General features: G+C 41.4%; 2 protein-coding genes across 14 annotated transcripts in view; both read left to right on the top strand.

Moving 5' to 3' along the window:
• The window catches only part of LOC100052267 (acyl-CoA dehydrogenase long chain), a 58,985-nt gene extending 48,031 nt beyond the window's left edge, over positions 1–10,954 (top strand). Inside the window, exons 12-14 of the mRNA XM_070269221.1 lie at positions 682–3,305; positions 4,501–4,615; positions 7,634–10,954. The gene's annotated coding sequence lies outside the window, so the exon portion shown is untranslated. The remainder of the gene's footprint in view (positions 1–681; positions 3,306–4,500; positions 4,616–7,633) is intronic.
• Positions 10,955–15,162: 4,208 nt separating this feature from the next.
• The window catches only part of KANSL1L (KAT8 regulatory NSL complex subunit 1 like), a 139,213-nt gene continuing 136,681 nt past the window's right edge, over positions 15,163–17,694 (top strand). For 8 of the 13 annotated variants that reach the window (XM_070270438.1, XM_023642246.2, XM_070270436.1 and 5 more), the window contains exon 1: positions 15,163–15,301. The gene's annotated coding sequence lies outside the window, so the exon portion shown is untranslated. Of the gene's footprint in view, positions 15,302–15,909; positions 16,147–16,725; positions 16,875–17,694 lie in introns of those variants that run through there. The other 5 variants (XM_070270433.1, XM_070270432.1, XM_001488327.7 and 2 more) reach the window with 2 other exon arrangements.

Raw genomic sequence — 17,694 nt, 5'->3', positions numbered from 1 at the left:
AGACAAAATTTATAATTTCTAATATCTTTTATTTATTCATTCAGTCATCTTCTGATTTATCCAGAGCTTATGTGGATGCCTGAGTTTGGCCAATCTCTGGTGGCACCAATGAAATAATGGGGGAACTGATTGCAAGAGAGATTGTGGTGACAGGCAGATGTCTGCCCACATCCTGGAATCCTATTACAACTAATCTGGTTTTAAATCTGCTCAAGATAAAATGCAACCTGGAAAGGGAGCAAACACTAAACATGCTCCCTCTGTAGAGGAAGGAGTCAAATACAAAAAAAGATTAACACAATGGGAGGAGAAATCTTTGAATCCAAAGATTCTAAAATTCTCCAAAATAAGGCTTAACTTTTAATTTTGTATATTACTAAAAAGCAAAGATTTCCTGATTCTAAAAGCCTTAGTGTCTTATTTATCCCTAAAATTCTAAAAAAGCATAATTGCTTAAATCTTGCAGATTTATTTATTATTAATTTATTTAATTTATTATATAATTATAAATAATTAATTTATTAATTTAATTAATTTAATTTAGGATTTATTATTAGGCAGAAATTTTATTATACTGTAAAAACATTAATAATACTTAGAGCTCATTGACTTTGAAAGGGAAAGATAAATATAATTTAGAATGTAAAATAACTTCAGCTATCTTTGCTCCCAATTCCTCAGACATAGTGGTTTCTACTACCCACCCTAAGCCTGTGTTGGTGAGCAGTGGAGCCCTGTCTTCAAACAAAAGCCTGTGCAGAGTCCCTGTGAGATGCTGATGAACGAAGAGCCACTCTAGTGGAAGCGGGAAGCCTTCCTACCTCACTACCTGGGAACCAGCATTTGCCTCCCCCAACTAGAGAACGCGGTTGCTTCTCTATCTACTGACACCTGGGCTTTCAAGAGATTTCCATCCCAGTTTAATTTATAGGAGAACACAGAACAATCCATCATCCTTTAGTTTCAAGATATTGGTAGATTATATAGATATCAAAACAGTAACTTTTATTTTGAAGCAGTGTACTTTTTAAAGTTAATTTAACAAATCTTTATGTCTTCTCTAAGCCACGATGTTGAATATGATGGCAAATGAAACTGGCAGGATCTCTGCCTGCTTAATAAGTGAATAAGCAAATAAGTTGTCATAAAGAAGTAAATAAGATAATTTAAAATCATGATAAGTGCAATAAAAGAAATACAGTGATCATTTAGAATAGGAAAGTGGGAGACAACACTTAATTTGAGACTTAAAAGTAATTGTTATCGTGGGGCCAGCCCCATGGCTGAGTGGTTAAATTTGTGCGCTCCGCTGCGGTGGCCCAGGGTTTCGCAGGTTTGGATCCTGGGTGCGGACATAGCACGGTTCATCAGGCCATGTTGAGGTGGCGTCCCACATGCCACAACTAGGAGGACTTGCAACTAGGAGATACAATTATGGACCAGGGGGGATTTGGGGAAAATAAAGAAGAAGAAGAAAAAAGATTGGCAACAGTTGTTAGTTCAGATGCTAATCTTTAAGGAAAAAAAAAGATTGGCAAGAGTTGTTAGCTCAGGTGCCAATCTTTTTTTAAAAAAAGTAATTGTTAACAAAAAAGATAAACCATTAATTTGTAAACTGCTGCATCATTTCAGGACGTGATTTCTTTGTATATACTGGTGAGACAGTGAATAAAGTCATTTTTAAATGGAAACAGATGTATTCTTGTTCAACTTAGAAAACCTAAACATTGCATTTGGTGTTGTTGATATTAAACATTGGTTTTTTTTCTGAGGAAGACCAGCCCTGAGATAACATCTGTTGCCAATCCTCCTCTTTTTCCTTGAGGAAGATTGTTGCTGAGCCAACATCCATGCCCATCTTCCTCTGTTTTATGTGGGATGCTGCCACAGTGTGGCTTGACAAGCAGTGCTAGGTCCGTGTCAGGTGTCTGAGCCTGGGAACCCCGGGCTGCTGAAGCAGAGCATGTGAACTCAACCCACCGGGCCAGCCCCTTAAACATTGTTTTTTAATGTAATCATTGCAACTGGGTAGAGCAGAAGGAAGAGAAAATACTTAGACACTATTCCTTCCTAGAATTAACACACCTTTGATTTGCTCTTGGGTAGAAGTTTGTATGATTGCCAGCTTGAGTTCTTGCTCATATGTGCTAAATACCATGCAAAATGGGTTAAAATAAATTTTTATTCGATTTTACTGTATTTGCCACTTTCATCTTCCTCCTACTACCTGGTAGCAATACAGGACTAGACCACCTGCCCCCAAGATCCTGTCTGTTTTTTCTCAATCTTAAAGGAAACTAGATTTTAGAAGCACATCTGTAGGACAAAAACTAAATTAACATAGCAGGAAAAGCCTACTGTGTAGTGGTGGACAGACCTGGGTTTGAATGGACTCTATCATTTAGGAGCCATTGGACCGCAGGCAAGTAATTTAACATCTCACAATTCTTTCAGGTGCAAATGACAAAAGAAACCCAATTCACACGATCCTAAGCAAAAGTACTAGCTTCAAAGGATTGTGGAGTAGCTCACATAGTCTAAAGAACTGTGGGAACTAGGGTCTCAAGGGCCTGTGTCTGGGGCTTAGAACTGCCAGCACTTACACTGTATCCAGTTATTTTTACTTTTCTTTGCAAATTGACCCAATGGACACTGCAGAGAAATGCCATTGCAGGGCCTGTAAAGATGACCTTGGGCTGCTCCAGGCCTACATCCTTCAGCACGATGTCATTTTAAGGTAGGGAAAGGTGCTCTGTGATTGACAGTCCCGTCAGGAACACGCGGACGGGGGAAGCAGTTCCTGAAGCAGGCAGTGGAATTGTCAAAAGAAAAGGAAGACAAGTCTGCTGGGTAGACATAAATTCTCCTCAGACACTCACAGAGCTGTTAACAGTCCACAGAGCTAGGAACAGATTCCAGGAATCTTTATATAGCAGAAAGTGAAAGGCTTTCTAAGGTAGGATATTTTCTTAGAATGATCTCTGGGATGTTTTCTGTCTCTCCTAAGCTGGGTGTTTTCTTTGTCTTGCCAACTTCAGTGTGGTTTTGCACCCAAGAAGAAGCATGGGTTGTGTCATAGGCTTAAAGCTGAAAGCAGAAAAGGGAATTCAGAAGGTGTTTCTTAGCCTTCCCTTTGGTTTTATTTCTTAAATAGCTGATCTTTGTGTTTTGCCTGTGTGACTTTGTCCCCTAGGGAGGGGATTTATCATCTATATCTCATGCAGTGCCAAGTGCTCAAGAAACGATGAATAATAATAACGCTCAAAAGAACTGACTGGTCCAACACAGCAAGAAAGCCACACTGTGTAAGTAATTAATGAGAATCAAAAAGCCTGAATAACTTTGGTTTTTGGTGAGATTTTTAGAATCATAATTATTGCTGTAAAATTATTTTTGCCCTTTATTTATTTGATGGTGTCATTAAAAATCACAATATGTAAAGGAAGCTGTTTTGATTTGCTATTTAAAATCTAACTGCAAATCTTTCCTCATCTAGTAACTTTAGTAGTTTATTGCTCAAGGTATAAGATTTCCAGGAGACTGGTGTTTTTCATGTGTCAGTATTATTTTGGGCACACACAGCATTTATTTATTTGGAGTCATTAGAAACATTTGACATTGAGATGGAAAACAACTGTAGGCCTGTGATGTCTACTGCTTTATAATAAATGTTGAAAAGAAGTTCTACTCTACTTTTGAAGTCTCATTTTCCATTTTTAAGAAAAAGTTACAGAAAACTTCAAACATACTCAAAAATAGTGAAGATAGTATAATGAACCTCTAGCGTCAACATTTGCCAATGTATCTCCCCCACTTCTTTTTTCTCAGTTATTTTAAAGCAAATGCCAGACAATTTTATTTCACACATACAGATATATTTCAGAATAGGTATCTGATTTATGAAGATGTTTTTACATAACATCAAGGACATTATCATAATTTTAAAACTGTAATGAGTTCCCAATTAACGTTAAATTTGTCTTGGTTGTATCAAGAATGCCTTTTGTAGTTGGTTTGTCCAAATCAGGATGCAAACAAGGTCCATAAGTTGCTTTTTTTTTGTATTATCTTCTAAGTCTCTCTTTTTTTTAATAATAGTCCACTTTCTCTCTTTTTTTCTTTTTCTTTTTAAATTTTATTTTTTTAATTAACATACAGCAAATTTGCCTGGCTTAGGTATACATACATACAGTTAAATTGCCTTTGTTTTGGTTCTTTGAATTTTTGCATGTATATAGATTCATGCAAACACCACCACAATCAGGACACAGAACAGTTCCATTACCCCAAAAACTACCTCGTGCCCTTTATAGTCACATCCTTTCTGCACCTCTAACCCCTGGCAACCACTGATCTGTTCTCTGTTATTACAGTTTTGTCATTTTGAGACTGTCATATAAATGGATCAAATAGTATGTAACATTTTGAGAATGACTTCTTGGCAAAAATGAATTTAAGATTCATTCATGTTGTGTGAATTAATAGCTCCTTCCTTTTTAGCCCTAATTAGGATTCCACTGTATGGACGGACCACAGTTTGTCTGTTGTTCACCTACTTAAGGACATTTTGGTTGCGGAGATTAAATACCCAGAGAGGAGCTGTTGAGTCATAAAGGTGAATGTATGTTTCACTGTCTGGGAACTGCCATGCTGTTTTGCAGAATGCCTGTACCACTTTGCCTTTCCACCAGCAATGTGAGAGTTCCAGTTGCTCTGCATCTTCTCTAGCACTTGTATTTTTTATTTCAACCATTCTAATAGATGGATAGTGGTATCTCCGTGGCTTTAATTTGCATTTCCCTAATGGCTTATGATATTGAACAGCTTTTCATGTGCTTTTTTGACTTCCACATATCTTCTTTGGTGAATTGTCTGTTCAGATCTTTTGCCCATTTTTCAGTTGGGTTGCTTGTTTTCTTGGTATCCAGCTTTGAGAGTTCTTTATGTATTCTGATATTGTCAAACATAAGGCAAAGCCAGGCTGACACAGATTCAGCTAGTAAAGAAAAATGAGCCCTTTTGGACTCCGTTTATTGCTTACATAGAGAGTGAAAAGACGAGTAGCCAAAGGTGCCAGCTCTCTGTGGCCTTTGCACAGGATGACACTGAAACAAAAGAGGCCAGAGGACTGCGGCAAGAATGAGGGGGCACTCTGTTACTGAGGATTCCATTCCATGATGCTGCTGATCAATTTTATAGCTGCAGGTGTGCCCTAAGGGTAGCGAGGCAGAAAGCCTCGTACCCCATCAGAACACTGCAATGATAGGAAACTGTCTCTTGACAGCCCCCTGGGTAGATAGGGAAACGAATGAGAAATGGCCTGGTAGCAGCATCTTGCAAGTCTCCCGTGTTCAGATATTCCAGGGCAGTCTCAGGGCTTTCTGTCAAGATTCAGCTACCTACGTGGCCTCTGTAGAAATGTGCATGGTCGTCAGACTCGGCTGCTCCCCTGTAGATCCAAGTCCTTAGTTGGATATGTGATTTCTAAATATTTTCTCCCTATCTATAGCTAGTTCTTTCATTCTCTTAATAGTGGGCTTTGTAGAGCAAAGTTTTAATTTTGATGAATTCCAATTTATCATTTTTTTCTTTTATGGATCACACATTTCATATCATATCTAAGAACTCTTTCCTCAAACTCAAGTCATAAAGTTATTCTTCTTTTAAGAATTTTATATTTTACATTGTTCATTTAGATCTATATTCCATTTAGTAATTTTTATAAGGTGTGAGATTATGTCAAGGTGCATTTTTTTGCATATAGGTCTAATTCTTCCAATACCACTTGTTGAAGAGTATCTTTTTTTCATTGAATTGCCTTTTCACTTTTGTCAGATCAATTGACCATATTTGTGTGGGTCTATTTCTGGACTCTGTTCTGTTTCATTAATCTATGTATCTTCCCCTTTGCTTAGTTATAGTAGCTTTATAGAAAGTCTTAAAATCAGATAAGGAGATTCCTCTAGCTTTATTCTTTTTTTCCAAAATTGTTTTGGCTTTTCTAATTTTTTCTCCTTTCCATATAAATTTTCGAATCAACTTGTCTGGATCTACAAAAAAAATCCTGCTGGGGTTTTGATTGGAATTGCAGTAAATATATAAATCACCTTGGAGGGAGTTGCTATTTTTATCATGTTGAATCTTCCAATCCATGAATGGGAATGTCTCAATTTATTTAGATCTTTGATTTATTTCTTCAGCGTTTCATAATTTTTAACATAGAGATCCTATATGTTTTGTTATATTTACCATTAAGTATTTCTTTTTTTTTTTTTGGCAGCTACTGTAAATTGTATTGATGTTTAATTCTGGTTTACAATTGTTTATTGCCAATATAATTGATTGTTGTTTGCTGACCTTGTATCCTGTGGTCTACTAAACACACATAAATTCTGAGAGTTTTTTGTAGATTCCTTGGGATTTTCTAAATAGACAATACTGTCATCCATAAACAGGGACAGTTTTATTTCTTGTTAATCTCTATGTCTTTCATTTCTTTCTTTTTTCTTTTTTTCTCTTTCTTTCCTTCTTTTCTTCTTTCTTTCTTCCTGTCTCTCTCTCCCTCCTTTCCTTCCTTTCTTTCTTTCTCTTATTTTACTTACCAGGACTTCCACTACAATATTCAGTAGGAATGGTGAGAATGGACATCCTTGTTTGTTCCTGATCTTAGAATGGAAGATTTGGGCTTTCACATTAAGTATGATTTTTTAAAGTAGATTTTTAGTAGATGCTCTTGATCAGGTTGAAGAGGTTCCATTCTATTCCTAATCTGATGAGAGTTTCTATCATTAATGGATGTTGAATTCTGTCAAATGCTTTTTTTTCTACATCAATTGATATGATCATGTGGTTTTTCTTCTTTGGATTATTAATATAGTGGATTACACTGATTGAATTTTGAGTATTGAACCAATCTTGCATTCCTGGGCTAAACCCCAGTTGGTTATTGAGTATTATAATTTTTGCATATCATTTGGTTCTATTTGATATAGTTTATTGGTAATTTTTGCATCTATCTTCATGAGGAACATTTGACTGTAATTTTCTTTTCTTGCACTGTCTTTGCCTGGTTTTGTTATCATGGTAATGTTGACCTCATAAAATGAGTTAGGGATTATTTCTCCCTTTTTCCTCCATTCCATTGATTTGTTGGAAAAAACCTGGTTATTTATTTTGTAGATTGTCCACCATTATTGATCTGTCTGATTGATCTCTCATGGTGACTTCTAATTTATTTCTCTATTCCCCTGTGTTTCCTGGAGGCTCATTGTTAGAGCTGGAGGCTTGGTTAGCTTCAGGCCCAAAAAACTCAGTAAGTGGTGCTGTGAATATTCTATTGCATCACACCATGAGACACATAATATCTAATTATTTCACTTTATAATATAATATTAGTTATCCACTGAGATTGATCAGTGGATTCAGATGGTATTAGTCTGATACCTCTATAAAATTCCCCATCAATATTTTACATGGTTTTAACATCCATTCATAATTATTTGCAAGATCTATTATTTCATTAGGAGCTGTAAAAAGATGATTTTCTAATTTTTTAACTCCTTTTGCATGTATTAACTTTCATAAAGAAGAACTTCAACTTTTTGGTTAGTCTGTGTGTCTGTGGGTCTTCTAGGAACCAGAAGTGGAGACACAATTAGAAGTGCAAGACGTTTGCTGAGAGGTAACACCAGTGAAAGATGAAAAGGGAAAGAAGTCATATTGGGCAGGGAGAAAAGAGCCTGAGGCCCTGAAGCAGATCTGACAAAGCCTTGCCCAATCCATTCCAATGAGGAGCCCTGGAGGCAAGACTGTCTGTTAGAGGAGTCCTGCATTTGGCAGAAATGGCCAGCCCCAATTTCCTCTGCCCTGCTCAGTCATTGTCCAAGCCTGCTTGGGAAGAGGTTGGCCTCAGCTCAGAAGCTCATGTGAGTCCTGAAGGTGCTAAGAACTGGAGGCTCAGTTAACTGTGCTCCTTACAACAAAGCGGCAAGTTCTTTCTTGAAGAGAGATCTGGGAGTTGGCACCTCTGTGGCTGCCACACCTTGAAAGAGAATGTGTAAATAAAAGGCAGAATAAATTTTTGATTTTTTTTCCTTTTATCAATTTTTAGAGTAATGAGTGGGTGCCCTAAGAACCTCCCATGATAATGATTTTTTTAAGTATCAATAAGAACTCATGGATTTTGGAAATGTTTATGTATTTTAATTAATTGCAGTCATTATTCTTTTTGATGCATAAATTGTTTCATCTTAGGCCAGTAAGAGTCCCTTCAAGTTTGCTCTTGTATTTTTTTCCTTTTCATTATGGAAAATGTGAAACATATACAAAACTACATGAGAGAATAGTATAATACACCACCATGTTTCGTCACCCAGCTTTGACAGTTATCAACTCATGACTAATCTTTAGTCATCTATATCCATATATACCCCCTACTCTCATGGATTATTTTAAAACAAATACCAGACATCAGGTAATCCTGAATCATTTTGACTTGACCCATTATTTATGACAGTGTCCTTGCTCTCTGATACAACAAAAATTTCCTGTCCTAGAGCTGAAATCAGCCATTTTCCCAAAGATCCTAGTTTATTTTAGTGGGGTTTTCCTAGTTTCAAGCTATTACCAAACTTATTTATTTTACTTTGTTTCATAAAATCCCTCTTGAAATTATTTTGATTACTAAAAATTGTACTTTTCTTTAGCCTTTTCCTTAAATCTAAGCTTACCAGAAGTTTAACATATCCCAAGACAAGTTATGTTCCATTTGACAGTAGAAAATTATGTTAGATAGACTGTTTTCTGTTGCAGGAAACAGATAACCCAAATCAAATTTGGCTTAAAAAATGAAGGAAGAGCTCACAAAACTGGAAAGCTCAGAGATAGGGCAGGCTCAAAGCTGGGTGACTCAACAGCTTAGCTTGGTCACTGAGGACTGGCTTCACCCGTTCTTTACATCTCTGTGTCCTGCCGTTTATAGTGTAGGCCTGGTTTAAAACTGGCTCCTCTAATGGTCATGGGATGGGCTTTCCTGTTCATGTCCAGAGTGAGAGAATGCACTTCTGCCCAGAATTTTGGACAAAGGAACTGCAGCTCACTCTCATGGGTCTAGTTTTAGTCATGTTGTCGACCTCTGAACCAATGATTGTGCCAAGGGAAATGGAATACGTTAGTTGGCTTAAGCCAATTCAGGCACACTTTGGGATATGGCCATAGGAGCAGATTCACTCAAAGCACATGAGATGGGTGGAGGGCTGGATACCAGCGTGAAAATCAGGAAAATGTTAGGAAAGGGAGATTGTGGAATAGAAACCAAATAGGCAACTAACAAATATCTACTATAACAACTACAAACTAGATCCTGGTTGTTAGCATCAGTGCCTGAAGATCATCACATCTCAAATGAGACAGTCTCATTTGTTGTCACATTTAAAATTTCAAAATTAAAATCATTTCAACATGACTTTCATAGTAGAGAGTCTTAATATCCACCCATGCACAGGTCTCCTTTCTGGGCACATGAGAAGTTTATATATCCTGGTTCTCTTGTAATTGGGCAGAGCTGTGTGACTAGTCCTTGTCAATGGATTGTGGATGCAAGTGATGTATGTGTCTTAACCTGTGGCAGCAATTGTAGAGGTGCTGTGGAGGTGACATAAGAACAAAGCATGGAATATAGATGCAACATATGGAAGGCAAGTGTTCAGGAAATTTACCTGGACCTGCAACAGATTTTGTGTGAGATAAACTTCCTTTGTGTTAAGTCACTGTGATTGGGGGTTATTTGTTACTGCATCATAACCTGACCCATCATGACTGATACAGCTTTCATATGTTCTTACATGATATATAACTGAGGAAATAGAACTTGTGTAACATTAATATAGAACACCTTTAGTGACCCCCAAGAAATTGCTATGATGTTCACATTTCATATGAAATGAATCAGACTGTTGGAATAGTTTTTCACTGTAGTGATTTCTGGCCAGTATTTCTGGATATGCCCGTTTAGTGTAAAGACCTATGGGATTAGTGTTCCATAAACAACACTTTTATCATTTCATTTCCTTATGCAAAAATCTTTAATAGTTCCACTATTACCTATGGAATACTTTATATTCCTTACTTAAACTTGCATCACAGCCTTTCATATTTTGGCCCTAACCTACCTTTGCAGACTTGTCCACCATTATTCTCTTTAATTGCATCAATATGTTCAGCATTCTTAACACCCTGTGCACAACACAGAGCCTGAAAAGGGAATGTAGTTCAAAAACTCTCTTGTAGCTGTCTTTTTGTTTGACCTTTCCCCCCGCAAACTAGCTTGCTACATTTAGCTGACTCTGGTTTAGACATTTTGTTTTGGAAACTGGTGGAGACCATTGCCTAACCAACATCTATTCTTTCTTTCTTCCTAAACAATAATCCCTATACTATTGGAGGTGACAATATGTTCAACTTTAGCTGTATTTCCTAGTCCCCCCTGCAACTAGATATATCCATATGGTGAAGCTGTAGAATTGTTGAGAGGGACTTTAGGAGAGGCACCGTGAAGGTCCTGTTTGCCTTCTATCCCTTTCTTATCTGCTGCCTTGAAAGTAGTTATGACGGCTGGAGTTCCAGTAGCCGCCTGGGACCATGAGGTTACTTTGAAAATGGAAGCTAGGGCTGAGAATGGCAGAAGAGAATAATAGAAAGGAGCCTGGATCCCTGGTGACCTTGTGAGCTGTTGTATCAGCTCTGGGCTATCTACCTCCAAACTTTTTTTTTTTTTTTTACCATGTTTCATTGAGTCTTAAGATGCACCTTTATTTATATATCATTAAGAAAAAGCCCACTGCCAATGAAACTGATACAATGCTTTCTTATTGCATTAACACTGAGGTTGTTCCAATTTCAGAAATAAATTGTAAAAAAAAGTCTTAGAATCAATAAAATGTTATAAAAGAAATAATTAACCTTTGCGTTTCTTTTTTTATTTTTTGAGGAAGATTTGCCCTGAGCTAACATCTGCTACCAATCCTCCTCTTCTTTTTCTGAGGGAGACTGGCCTGAGCTAACATCCGTGCCCATCTTCCTCTCCTTTTATATGTGGGACGCCTACCATGGCATCGCTTGACAAGTGGTGCATAGGTCTGCACCCAGGATCTGAACCAGTGAACCCTGGGCCGCCGAAGCAGAACGTGTGAACTTAACCACTGCACCACTGGGCCAGCCCCAACCCTTGTGTTTTTAAGCTATCATTACTTTGGGCTTTTGGATACATTTCACACAGACTATCTGTCTCCTGACTGATACAGACTAGTTTTTAATTTTTCTGCCTGTCTACATTTTGGACTTAAAACTCCTTGAGATTTCTGAGTCAGCTTTCATCAGAGAATCCTTGTTTTAAAAATCGACTTTATTGAAGTATAATTCTCATACATTAAATGTACCTGTTTTAGTATATGTTTTGGTGAGTTTTGACAAATGCATGCACCCATTTAACTTCCACCCTGATCAAGATGTAGAGTATTTCTATCATACCTTATATCCATCCCAGTCAATTCCCCCCACTCCAAGCCTAAGCAACTGCTGATCTGCTTTCTGTCATTATAGGTTAAATTTGTCTTTTCTAGAGCTTTATATAAATGGAATCATACAATATTTACTTTTATGTCTGGCTTCTTTCACTCAGTGTTCTGTTTGAGACTCATCTATGTTGTCTTGTGTATCAATAGTTTGTTTTTACTGCTGAGTAGCATTCCGTTACATGGATGTACCACAATTTACCTTTTCACCAGGTGATTCATCTTAGGGTTATCTCCAGCTTAGGGTATTGTAAATAATGGTGCCATGGATACTTGTATGCACAGGGAGCCATTTTTGATTCCCATATAGCCATGGGCCAGTCCTGACCACTCTTGTATCCTGTCCTGGTTCTAAAATCCTATAGCTCTTGCTACCCACCCCTGCCCTTTGTCTCCTTGTCTGTTGATACAGGCTAGTTTGAGATGCATCTGTCCTGAATAGGAGTTATCACCTTTAGCCCTGCTGCTTCTCCTATTCCACTTCTTAAACATGATCATAAAAAGAAAGAATTAAATATACCAGAATATGACAGTGGAGGACAGTTGCCCTGGGCACAGAAATATAGAGGAATACATGGTACAGGCTTCCAAACCAGCTTTCTATTCTGTGAGAGGTAGTAGGGAAAGAACTCTGGCTTTGGAGCTAGGCAGGTCCATCTTCAAATCCCGGGTTGGTCATTTATTAGTGGGAGAATTCAAATATATTATTTAACTTCATTGAGTTTCATTTTTTTCTACCTGGAAAATGAACAGAACACTCACTTTGAAGAATGTGAGAATTAAATGCATGCATTCATTCAACAAGTAATGTGTTGAAAACCTACGTGTGCCAGTTCTTGTTCTAGGCTTTGGGAATAGAGCTGTGAGCAAAACAGCAAAAGTGCCTGACATCATGGAGCTTACATTCTACCTTGAGAGACAAGACAACAAAAATGAAAATATCAAAATCTATGTTATGTTAGAAGATGGTCAGTGCCATGGACAAAAACAGAGCAGGGAAGGAGGATAGAAAAGGCTGTGCTTGTAACCCCTCCTTGGCCGTGAGCTGCTTGAGACAAGGGTATGATCCTTCTCTTGTATTGCTAGCATTTGTCATAATGTCAGCTGAATATTAAGTGATGCACAGGTTTCCTGAATGCAAGGAGGTACTGAATAAAAACCAGTGCCGAGAAGAGAAGTTTATCTCATGAAATCATTGTAATACTGCTTACCTGGACACTTTTACGTGCTTTCAGGCAGGTAATAATTATGTCAGCAAGAATGCTGCCCTTTCCTTCTCCTTGTTCTTGCTGGTTCTGTAAGTCTCCTAGCTACAGTTATATTTTTTATTGGAAATCAGAAAGCTTTTAATGTACCTTCTGAATATTATATCCTTGAGTTAAAAAAATTAACCACATGCATTTTTCAGACTTTTGCTGAATGAGGAGTGTAGAAAACCATTTGACAAATGGTTCAGTATGTCACTTTTTCTATCAAGGAACTTTGGTATTCTACAGTTTTTGGAAAACTGGCATGCACATGCTGCACATATTAAAATCATGCTTTAGAATAATATTGAATATCAAGGGATGATGTGTTTAATAGGTGGTTAAATGGGGTAAACAAAAACGGTATGCAGTGGCATCTCACACATATAAAATACAGTAGGCCTTACAGATGATTGTGCTTTTCCTCTTTGTGCTTTTCTACATTTTTTACGTCAAACTTGTATTATTAGTCATTTCCTACCCCAGAAATTCCTATCATTTTTCAAGTATCATAAACTGGATATAAAGAAACAAAATTTTATTTGTATGGTGGCTTGATAGACTGAAATATTTAAGTTCTGCAAATTTGGCAATTTGCACAACTGACTATAAGATAAAAGAATTAACCTAGAATATTGGAAACAGCCTACCTCCTAGGGTTGTTTGATGAACAAATTAGATAATGTATGCAAAAATGCCTTCTGAATAATTACTTGTGTAATTACAAAGCTTCATACCTGCATCATCCGCTATAAATTCCATGAGAGCGGGAAATTTGTTTACTGCTATATCTCCAGTACTCATCATACAATATGTGTTCAATAAATATTTGGTATGACTATTTTGTTTTGGTAATTGATAATTATTTCAGAGGAGAAAATTGTATCCTCAAGTGATTTGATGGCACTACGATTCCTTCAAATTAAAATCTGAATTCCTGTTATTCAAGATTTACTCAGTCTAGCTGACAATGTCTTTTCCAGCCCCGTAATGTGATACACACAACTTGTACTCAAACTCAGAGACTCTCCTGAACTATTATTGATGCCTTCTTTCTTTCTCTGCCTAAAGTCTTTTAAAATACCCAGCTCAAATAAAAAAACTTCCTTTGCTTTATTCATTTTTGTATTTCTGTCCCCAGGGACTAGGACAGCCCTTTGACTATGGTAAATATCCATTAAATATTTGTTGATTTATTTTCACAACACATTTGCGTACTATTTTTATTCCAGTTAAGGTAAATCAATTTCCCGAAACTCTTCTCTTACCCCATATGAAGGTGTTATTATTGTTTTGAGCAATTTTTAACAAGTATTCTCTCCTACAAATGCAGCTTGTCATAAAAATTATTGCAGTCATGTCACAATGTACTAGAAAGACGAGCAATGAGCCACTTATTCTCCAATTCCAGTAATCTGTGTCATGTCTTAAGCTTTGTTACAACTCCATCTCCTTGGATTTCACCCGCACCCCCACCCCCACCCATGATCTCATCCAATTAATGAGATTGAAATAATAGCAAATGTCTTTCTGAATCTAAAATTCTAGGGCCCTTCTTCCCCTAAATCATTCCATGTGTAAATTACGTGCTTAGGAAAGCCTGTATTTCAGGAGCTATATTTAGTGCTCAGTTTATTTAAAAAAAAAAAAAAAAAACTGAGTGCGTGGCTGGGGCAAGGCCGGGTGTAGTTCAGCGGCGAGCGGAGCGCCGGGCCAGGTGCAAGAGTCTCGGCGACGTCACGTGTCCCCGGCCAACTATCTTCATATAAAACTCCGCTTATTTGCGCTACTGCGGACCGGAGTCAACTCCAAAGCCACTCAAACCAGCTTTGTACAGGTCTTACATAGTTTGAGCTGCCGGCTTCTGATTTTCACCATAAAACGACCCAGCTGCGTCCAAGGCAGATGTCACCCGCCTTCGGGGGTCTTACAGAATTAGGACTCTGGGTCGGAGCGCAGAGCCCAGGCAGCAGCACACTGCACACACCCCGACTCGGCAGCTCCGACGAGGCTCTCGGCGGCAAGCGGGCGCGGGCGACCTTCCGCTCGCTGTTCTCCCGTCCCGGCGGCACAGCAGCAAAGCAGGGCGGGGAGCCGCGGGCCGCGCGCCGGGGCGGGGACGGTGGCGGCGGAGGCCGCCGCTTCCAGAACGCTCCGCCGCCCCGCAGGCCCCGCCCGCCGGGGCTTCCCCGCCGCCGCGCTCATTTGCATGGCGCGGCCCCGCCCCCGCTGCCATTGGCCGGCGCCGCCCGCCCGCCCGCCGCCCCGCCCGGCCCGCTCCGTCCCCCGGGCCGCGGCGCTGCGGGCAGCGAGAGGACTGTTAAACCGCGGCGGCGGCGGCGGCGGGCGCGGGGCTCGCTCTGAGACAGGCGGCGGCGCCGGGCGGGGAGGCAGGTGGGCGGGCAGCTAGCGACCACCTCAGCGGCGCCCACCACGGCCGGGCCGACGGGGCGGCGGCGGAGGGGAGCCAGGGCGCCCCAGCAGGCGAGTGGCCGGCGGCTCCGCGGCGGGCCGGGCGGTGGGCTCCTCTGCGGGACGGCGGCGGCGCGGGGAGGGGAGCGGAGGCCGCCGGCGACCGGCCGCAGCCGCTGGGCCCGGAGCCCTCGGCGCTGTCGGACTCCGGGTCCCGGCACGGGGTCGCGCCGCAGGGCAGGGGTCGGAAGGCAGCCAAATTTAAACGGCTGAAGCGAACAGCCCTGGCCGGGCGGAGGGGCGGGGCGGGCCGCGGCGCGGTCACGTGGGCGGGAGGGGCTGGGCAGGCCTCCCTTTTGTTTTGGCTGGCGCGTGCGCAGAAGGCGGGACACGTGGTCTGAGCCCGCCTGCCTCGGCGGCCGCGCCTCCAGGCGATGGTGGCGGTGCTGGGCGGGGCGGCCCTGAGGAGCGGCCGCCCGTGTGGGCTGTGCCCTTGTCGTCTTGAGTAGTACTTCGCCGCAGGCTCACGCTGACTTGGCTTTTAGGACCGGATGGGTTGGGGGGATCCAGACTCCTTGGGGAAGGCGTCTCCGGGTCCGGGTGGCGGGGCGCGGAGGGCGCGGGCGGCGCTGCTGGTGTTAGCGGCGGCGCACGGGGCTTCCGGCCGCCGGCCTCGAGGCGCCTGGCGGGGCCGGGCGGGAGCCCGGGAGAGCGCCCTCCTGAGAGGCTGGCGGAGAGGGGGCCGCGCCGCGGGGCACGGGACTGCCGGGGAGCACGGCGTCCGCGGCGGGGGGCTCCCATCCGTGAGCTGGGGCGAAGCCACACAATGGGAGAGTCATGGCCAGGCCGGGCGTGCACGTCCTCCGGGCCCGCGGCCGCTGGCTGCTCTGCCTCCCGGCTCCCAGCCGCGTCCTCAGGTGAGTCGCGGAGGCCGCCCCTTCCGCGCAGCTCCAGCCCGCGATCGCCGTGTCTCCCCCAGCCTTTCTGGGCTCATGTTTTACGTGAAACTTTCCTTAATCCAGGCCAGTCCTAGCACACTGATTTTTTACATATACTTTTTGCGTGTGTGTCGCATGTGCCTTTTCAGATAACAGTTGCTTATCTTGTTAAATAACCTTGTTATAAAATAACTTGGAAAATAAAGATGAGTGGAAAAAAAATCCAAATAATTTGTATTTCTTTCTAAATGTTTTCCTATGCATATTTGTCTTTTTCCTAAGATTGGGATCCTGCGGTATTTTCATTTAACTTTACCTCATAAACATTCCCCTGTCATTAAATAGTCTTTGGAAAAATTACTTTTGGATGCCTAACGTTACATCTGGTAACTCTCATCTTTAGAATTTTTCCTGCTGGCAGATGTTTGAGGCGTTTCTGCTGTTTCGCGAGTGTAAGTTTCACTGCAGAGGTGGCCTTATTCCGTCAAGCTTGGAAAGTGCTTTTCCGGCGCTTTCGTGAGAGGAATGACGAGGTCAGAGTCGGGGCGTTTGGCGCACGTGTTTGTGAGCTTGTGACACCGCGAAAGGAGCATCCCTCCTGTTGTGTCTTGGTTCATCTGGCATTGGCGTTAAGACGGAACCCTTGCTTTCACTGGCATTGAGCTCTGTCGTTCGTGTCTGACGGAGCCGTGTTGTTCTGACTCGCGGTGAGCGCGGGGGGAGAAGGCGCCCTGCGTGGCTGCCGCGCTGCGGGCGCCCGGGGTGGCTGGTGCTGTTGCGGTTTTGCCCTCTGGGAGGTCGGGAGGGTGCCCTGCGTTTCTGTGTGACGCCGGGGTCCGTCGTTGGCAGTGTGCTGCTGTTTGACCCCCTGCTTTGAGCGCGGATCCAAGCGCAGTTGTCTGCTGAGAGGTCGACTCTTCCCGCCGTCCAGCTGCCGCGGCCCTTGTCCAAGAGCGCCAGCCAGTTGTGATGCCATTTAGCACGATAACTTGGACTGTTTCCTTTATTCATTCATCCATCTTGAGTGGAATTCACTTACATTATTCTAGTTTCACTTGCAGCCTTTTCTGTGTTTAAAAAGAAAAAAAAGCCTACGGTCTAAAATTCCCTGCTTCATTATTGAGAGTGTTCGTGCTAGCCCGCTTATTGATGCCTGTAACATCTTTGACTGCCTTTAACCTAATACATAAACCTTATATGTCGTATGTAATTTTTTTCATAATTTTCATTTATTCAATTATTTGTCTCTCCATGTCCTTTTACATTTGTTTATACAGTATTAGATAGTAGTTGAAGGAGGCAGAAAGGTTCAGAATTGTGTTTAGGATTGTTTTTGCCAGTTGGGTTTGCCAAGTTATAAACAGCAAGGAATAGAGCTCCTTGCAACAGAAGTCAAAGCTAATAGGGAATTAGCAAGCCGTTTACTGACTTGAAAGCGTATTGTCTCTTCTGCCTCGGTCCTTAAAGTCTTGACTGCATTACAGGACTATAGTGGAACATTGTACGTAGTGATGACCCTGAGTCATC

Source organism: Equus caballus, chromosome 6, assembly GCF_041296265.1.
Source record: "Equus caballus isolate H_3958 breed thoroughbred chromosome 6, TB-T2T, whole genome shotgun sequence".
Taxonomy (NCBI): domain Eukaryota; kingdom Metazoa; phylum Chordata; class Mammalia; order Perissodactyla; family Equidae; genus Equus; species Equus caballus.
This window is presented reverse-complemented; position numbering and strand designations above follow the sequence as displayed.